The following is a 7,710-nucleotide window of genomic DNA, read 5'->3' on the forward strand; positions in this document are numbered from 1 at the left end:
TAAAAATGTATATTGACAACTTTTAGTGGTTATTTTGAGAAAAACAGGTGGGGGGCGTTTTCCCCCACTCTACCCTATAACCTGCAATTGCGACTTTATATCACGTAATGTTAATTCTGAGATAAAAAGTCAGAATTGTGAGATTAAAAAGTCGCAATTACCTTTTTTATTTTTCACTCTGTGGCGGAAACAAGCTCCCATAGTTTGCCGTGTTAGCTGGCAGATCATTTGGCTTCATACACATACAGCAAGAAACGCTGACGTAGGCTACTCTTCTAATCATTACACTGGGTATAATGCAACTTTTGATATAGGAACTCGAACTCCTATTATTTTACTATAAGCAATTATGGAGATATAAACATAATCGAAGCACTTACAGGATTTTCATTCAGGATTTCACTCTTTGTGAGGTTTCGTTTTGCCGCGTTCAGCTACAGTGCGTGTCTGCGGGAGCACCACAACAACAATCTGTGACGCTGTAGGAACTCACTCGGCTAATAGCTGCCCTTATTGCTGCCTCGCGCTAGGAAATAAATTAATTACTGTTATAAATATAAAACGTCACTAAAGACCTATAATTTTCACAGTCATTATTAATGTTAAAATATATTTGTCGGGGACCCCCCAAAATCCAAAAATAAATCCTTATGGGGGGTCCCTAATGACTTATGGAGGGTCCGGGACACCCCCAGACCCCCCTCATTTCGAACCCTGATTTATACTCATGATAAAGCAGAATCATCCACTATGTCCAGTCCATCCTCAAAGGTCAATGTAACCAGGTTCAATGTAAGTGTAGGAAGGAAGAAGACAGGGATCGGCATGACTGGGACTCTCGTTTATTTCTCAATACTCCAAACAAAATAAATGGGCGCACACAGCACTTCTCAAAACACTATTTCAAAGTCTCGTCAGATCGTTTTCTCTCGGCGACAGCAACACGCGAGGTCCCACTCCATCTCTCTCTCTCTCTCTCTCTCTCTCTCTCTCTCTCTCTCTCTCTCTCTCTCTCTCTCTCTCTCTCTCTCTCTCTCTCTCTCTCTCTCTCTCTCTCTCTCTCTCTCTCTTCTTCTTCGGTAGATTTAATTGGCAGCTTGCAAACATAGTGCATTACCGCCATCTACTGGACTGAGGTGTGATCACATTAAGACGTCATTAAAAAAAAAAAAAAAAAAAAAAAAAAAAAAAAAACAAGCCCAAGCTTCAGCTGGCGCTGCGTGTTCAGCTCCTCCAGCTTCCACCCTGAGCTCCTCAACCTACTAATATAATAATAATTTCTTCTTGCTAATTGAGTTTCTTTAAGGAAAGATATAACCGCCCTAACTGTAGACTGTGTGCTGGTTATACTCAATACATTTTCCATTGTTAAATCTTTCTTTACCGCTCTCTTCATATTTTGGATGTTTCCCTATAATATATAATCCACTATTTAAACTTGTATGTCCCATCCTCAATCTGGTAAACCATGTTTCCTCCTGCCTTTCCAATCCACTGATTTTACTAGCTGTAACCTCTTTGTGTAAATTATACAAATGTCTGCCTTTTCCCTCCTTATCCCATCTCTCCTGCCACATTCTGTTAATTTTATCCTTAATAATACTTTTAATTTCTGACCTGCTTAATTTTATATCCAGTTCAACCAGTTCTGATGTAACAGCTTCCTTCGCCAGCATGTCTGCCTTCTCGTTCCCCTCCACTCCGCTGTGTGCAGGAACCCATATAAATCCTATGCTTATGCTCTGTTGGTTTATTATAAAAATGAGTTGATTAATTTCATCTAGTAGATCCTGTCTACATGTAGACTTTCCACTCTGAATGCATGCTATTGAGGACATTGAGTCTGAACAGATGATCACCTTTTTGGGTTTTACTTCTTCCACCCATTGTAAAGCCAGAATTATTGCTATACCATTTCCGCTGTAAAAATGGCCAGATGATCTGTTGTCCTTTTTTTAATATTAACATTATACTTTAAAATGTGGACTGCAACCCCTGTTTTCCCAGTCTGATCTTTTGATGCGTCTGTGAAAATCTGAACTGTATCATCATAATTTATGTTAATACATTGCTGAACTTTTTGATATATCCCTGATTTAATTATGTTCTTAGCTTCCAAATCTACCCTGGGAGAACAAAACATCCATGGTGGGATTGTTGGTGTGCTAACAGTTTTGCAACACGCTATGCTGTCAATTTCCATATCCTTTGCCAGCCTATTCCCCTGCCACCCAAAACTGCATGATGGGCGCCCATACTCCCAGCATTCTAATAACACCTGCTTTGTGGGGTGTGTTTCTTCATGACCTTGCAGATTTGTCCAGTAAGACATGGATAGTTGTAATCGCCTTAGGTCTAAAGGCATTTCTCCTACTTCTATTTGTAATGATGGAATAGGTGTTGTCCTAAACGCACCACAACATATTCTAAGTGCCTTAGCCTGTACTCTGTCTAGTTCTTGCATTAATGTTTTAGTTGTTGAACTATAAACTATGCTTCCATAATCAAAAACAGAACGAATCAGTGCAGTATAAATCCTTTTCAGGGACATGCCTGATGCTCCCCAGCTAAACCCTGCTAAACACTTCAGTATATTTATACCTTTTTTGCATTTCTCTATCATTTTCTGAATGTGCGTTTTATAATTGAGCTTAACGTCAAACCATACCCCCAAATATCTTATACTATCAACTTGCTTAAGATGCTGCCCATACAGTTTAAGATCTATAGTAGGGTTTGTTCTTTTTTTGGAAAAACATATAAATGATGTCTTTTCAATAGATAGGTGAAAGCCCCACTCATATGACCACTTTTCAACCTTACCTATTGCTGATTGCATTTTAACCTTCAGGTTGTCAATATTCCTTCCTCTCACCCATAATGCCCCATCATATAATGCTCTACCCATCCTCTGATCTATTCCATTAAAAATGTCATTAATCATTATATTAAAAAGCATTGGGCTACATACGCTTCCTTGAGGGGTACCATTCTCTATTGGATATATACTTGAAAATTCCATCCCTACTCTTACCTCTATGGTTCTGTTATTCAAAAAATCTTTAATCCAGTTAAACATCCTGCTACCTATGCCCATCTTATTTAACTTAATTAAAAGCCCCTCCTTCCACAACATGTCATATGCTTTTTCAATATCAAATAGTATAACCAAAACAGCCTCTTTACTTACTTGAGCTTTCCTGATTTCATTTTCTAGACAAATAATTGGGTCCATTGTTGTGCGCCCATTACGAAATCCACTTTGGTGAGGGGAGAGCATTCCTCTTTTTTCAACTACATATCCTAGTCTTATAGTAATCATTTTCTCCATAATTTTGCATAAGTTGGATGTAAGAGCTATTGGTCTATTCTCTCTCTCTCTCTCGTTCTCGCCGGCTTATATGCGGTCTCTCCACGCCAATTACTGCAAACAGACACAGGTGTTCGTATCTGCACTTGACCTACTTACTCACTGCTCGGCCCCCTCCTTTCTCTCCCGCTACAGACCTCGCGAAACCACGCCCCCCTCGCCACATACCCCCACCGCCCGACTCAGGCCGGGGAGCCATCCGGCCTGCAGCCTCCCCCCCCCTCCTGGAGAGGAAGTCGGCCACAGCCATCTGTGCACCCGGCCTGTGGATCACCTGGAATTTAAAAGGCTGTAAAGCTAGATACCAACAGGTGATCCGCGCGTGGGTATCCTTCATGCGGTGGAGCCACTGCAGGGGAGCGTGGTCCGAGCAGAGGGTGAACTCCCGTCCCAAGAGATAGTAGCGGAGGGTGAGAACGGCCCACCTGATGGCCAAACACTCCTTCTCTATGGTGCTGTACATCCTCTCTCTCTTAGAGAGCTTCCGACTGATGTACAGCACCGGCCGCTCCTCACCCTCCACCTCCTGGGACAGGACTGCGCCCATCCCTCTGTCCGATGCGTCAGTCTGCAGAGTAAAAGGGAGAGAAAAGTTAGGGGCATGTAAGAGTGGTCCGCCACACAAAGCAGCCTTTATCTGAGTAAAAGCCTGCTGACACTGCTCCGTCCACTGAACCGTATCTGGTACCTCCTTTTTAGTTAGATCAGTCAGTGGGCTGGCAAGGTCCGAATAATTAGGCACAAACCTTCTGTAATATCCCGCCAACCCTAGGAACTGTCTAACCTCCTTTTTGGTCTTGGGTCTAGGACAAGTCGCAACCGCTGCTGTTTTATCAATTTGGGGACGCACCTGTCCATGACCCAAGTGGAAGCCCAGATATCTAACTTCCACCCGCCCAACTGCACACTTCTTCGGGTTGGCCGTGAGTCCAGCCCTTCTCAACGTCTTCAGGACAGCCCGCAAATGCTGCATATGACGCTGCCAGTCACCACTGTAGATGATGATATCATCCAAGTAGGCAGCGGCATATGCAGCATGCGGCCGGAGAATTCTGTCCATCAGACGCTGAAACGTTGCTGGAGCCCCGAACAAACCGAAAGGAAGGGTGACAAATTGGTGTAATCCAAACCACCGGCTCTGTCTCAACGTGGTGCTGAATGAGGTCCGTCCGACCAGGCAGAGGTGAAAACACATCAGCAAATTCTGCTTGTAACTTTTTTACGTCAATGAGTTGGGATGGTGAGAGGTGGTCTCCACCAGGGGCCAGAGCGAGGGATTGAGTTTTTATGTTCGCTTCTGGACCGAGATCCTCCTCTCCACTCACCACCATCGCCAACATCACTGACTCCACCTCAGACCATTTTTTCAGGAGATTGAGGTGGTAAATTTGATGTGTCCCGCCCCTATCTGTTCGTGCTACCTCATAGTTGAGATCTCCCACTCGCCGTGTGACCTCAAAGGGCCCTTGCCACTTGGCGAGTAATTTAGAACTAAATTTAGAAATTGGGCAGTAATTATCGAGAATGGAGGGGTCCCCCCCCCTTTCAGCAGGGGCATCACATGGGCTGATTTCCAAACATCTGGTAAGTCATTTGAAGACAGGGACAAATTAAAAATGTATGTAATAGGTTCCACTATGATATGTGCAGATAGTTTCAGTAAAGCAGGGTCTAGGCCATCAGGACCAGCTGATTTCCTAGTGTCAATTTCTGTAAGAGCCTTAAGCACTGCAGATGAGGGAATGAGTTTAAAGTCGAATCCCTCACTGACGAGAGAAGCAGGTGAATTGTGTTGGAGGGGTGAGGAGAAATGTCTGTGTGAGACTTCTTCAGGATATGATTGTTCAAATATATCCCCTGCCTTAATGAAATGGTGATTAAAAGCATTAACAATATCATTCTTATTTGAGATCTGTTGGGTATCTTTAACTATATGCTTAGGGAGAGCAGAGTCACTGGGAGGTATTTCAAGGGATTTTATCGTCTTCCAAAATTTGGATGGGATATTTAGGTTTGAGGACAATGATTTGAGGTAGAAGTCAGATTTGCACTTTCTTATAAGGTAAGTGCACTTGTTCCTAAGATACCTAAAGTTAGTCCAGTCAGATTGGAGGTTTGTGGACTTTGCTAAGACCCAGGCTGCATTTCTCTCATGAATCAGAGAAGACAGTTCATTGGAAAACCAGGGGTTATCACGGCCTTTAATTCTATAGCATGTTAGGGGGGCATGTTTATCAGTAATCGAGAGAAAAAGTGAGTGAAAGTAGTTCCATGCCACATTGATATCCGGTATAAGACTAATTCTAGAGAAATCACAGATGTTTAATTCATGTAAAAAGGCTTGTTCTACAAACTTTTTCAAATTTATTTTAATGAGGATGCGAGGCTTGGATTTAGAGAGCTTGGTGTCCCTAACCCATGCTACGGTGCAATGGTCACTGATGTCGTTAGAGAATACCCCTATTCCTTTATATTTCTGTGGAGTGTTGGTGAGTATTAGATCTATCAGGGTTGACTTATCTGGAAATTTTCTATTAGGACGGGTAAGGGAGGAAACAAGCTGAGTAAGATTTAGCTCATTGCAGATATTTTTCAGGCAGTCGGAATTAGCAGAGAGCCAGTCCCAGTCCAGATCTCCCATAAGCACAATTTCCCGATCCCGTAATTCGACTAATACATCAGCCAGAGAATTTAAGGCATCCTTAGCAGCAGAAGGAGGCTTATAGCATGCAATATTCCAGTAAGGAGTGATGTGGAAGAGAAAGACATATCAATAGACAAAAACTCAAATATTTTAGGATGTGAAATAGATTTAGTTACTCTGCAATTAAACATGGTTTTAATGTAAATGGCAACACCACCGCCCTTACTTTGACGATCACTACGAAATAAATTATAACCAGTAACATGGATAGAAGAATCAGAAACAGATTTCTTCAACCAAGTCTCAGATAAAACCAAAACATCAGGGTCTCAAGTAGACACCCAAACCCTGACTAGGTCCATTTTTGGCACAAGACTTCTAACATTCATATGGAGGAAGCCAAGACCATTTCGTTCTTTGAAATCAGATCGGGTATGTAAATTAATACATGGGGGTGTAGGCCCAGGATTTGGCTTAATGTTACCTGACATCAAAAGAAGTAAAATTATTAAAAGACGATAGTTTAATCTAACAGCTTTGGAACTGTGAGAATCATGATTATGAGGTTGGCTAGTTGATATTAAAACATCAAAGCTTTCCATGACGTGTTTTACTAGGAACACAAAAATATATATTACAAAAAAATAAATTATATTTACTGACTGGCTGGTAGAATGCAGTGCACGAGATATGCATAAGTGCAATATAAGAGAGTTCAGGATGGAAGCTATTAATGTCGTCAGGGACTTGGTCAAATGAAACAGTATAAAATGTGGTAATATTAAAAGTCATTAGTAGGAGAACAGTGCGAAGCAGGAGGTATATGCCATGCATTGTTGGTCTGTAGCGATGTGCCCAGGGTAATCCACGGAAACAGGAAACAGCTGATTGAGTTTGTGCTGCGGAAGATCAAAAAAGTGGAGTAAACAGACGAACCAATGTGGTCGTTGTGGAGTCTACAATGCCATTGTGCAAACACTGATGGCAACAATTTGCCAAACAACTTTCCTTTTTCAAGCAAGTTTGAGTGCGAAGCTAAACCACTCTGGGTAAACGAGTAGCCCAAACTTTGCGTTGAGTGCGAGGTGAAAAATGCTCACGCGTCAGCTGAATGCGGGAGAGAAAGTTGTATCAGCAATCGACACTTTTTCTTATCGCTTTCACGGCAAAAAGAAAAAAAAATGGTTAAGGTAAGAAACATAATTTTCCTTACTAAGAAGAGTTAGAGTGCGTTGAGATTGGAGGCATTTCTCCTATGCCTAGGTTTAGTGAAGCGCTGTGGAGCTTCTGGCCCGACAATGGAAACGCAGTGGAAACATTTTGACCTGCGATTCTGCGTGTATAATGGACAGAACAGCCGCTCTCTCATGTACAACGCTTAATTCAACCACTAAAGCAAATACTCCGACAGAACTGACTGCCATATCGACAAAGACAACGTTAGGATGCATTTCTGAGACCAGGGATGGCACAAAAATGGTTTAACTGAGCAAAAGCTACGTGTTTTCAATCTAAACAGACAGCTGATTAGGCCTGAAATAAAGTGCACTCACAAAATCCTTATATTCTACTGCACATTAACACACTTTTATTATGCATGACAATGCCAGTGACAACAGTGAGGTGAACATTAGAAAGAGAACAGCTCTACGGGTCACGCATGCCACACACAAGTACAAGCAAGGGTGTACGGTAA

Source organism: Squalius cephalus (genome assembly GCF_949319135.1).
Source record: "Squalius cephalus genome assembly, chromosome: 1".
Lineage (NCBI taxonomy): Eukaryota > Metazoa > Chordata > Actinopteri > Cypriniformes > Leuciscidae > Squalius > Squalius cephalus.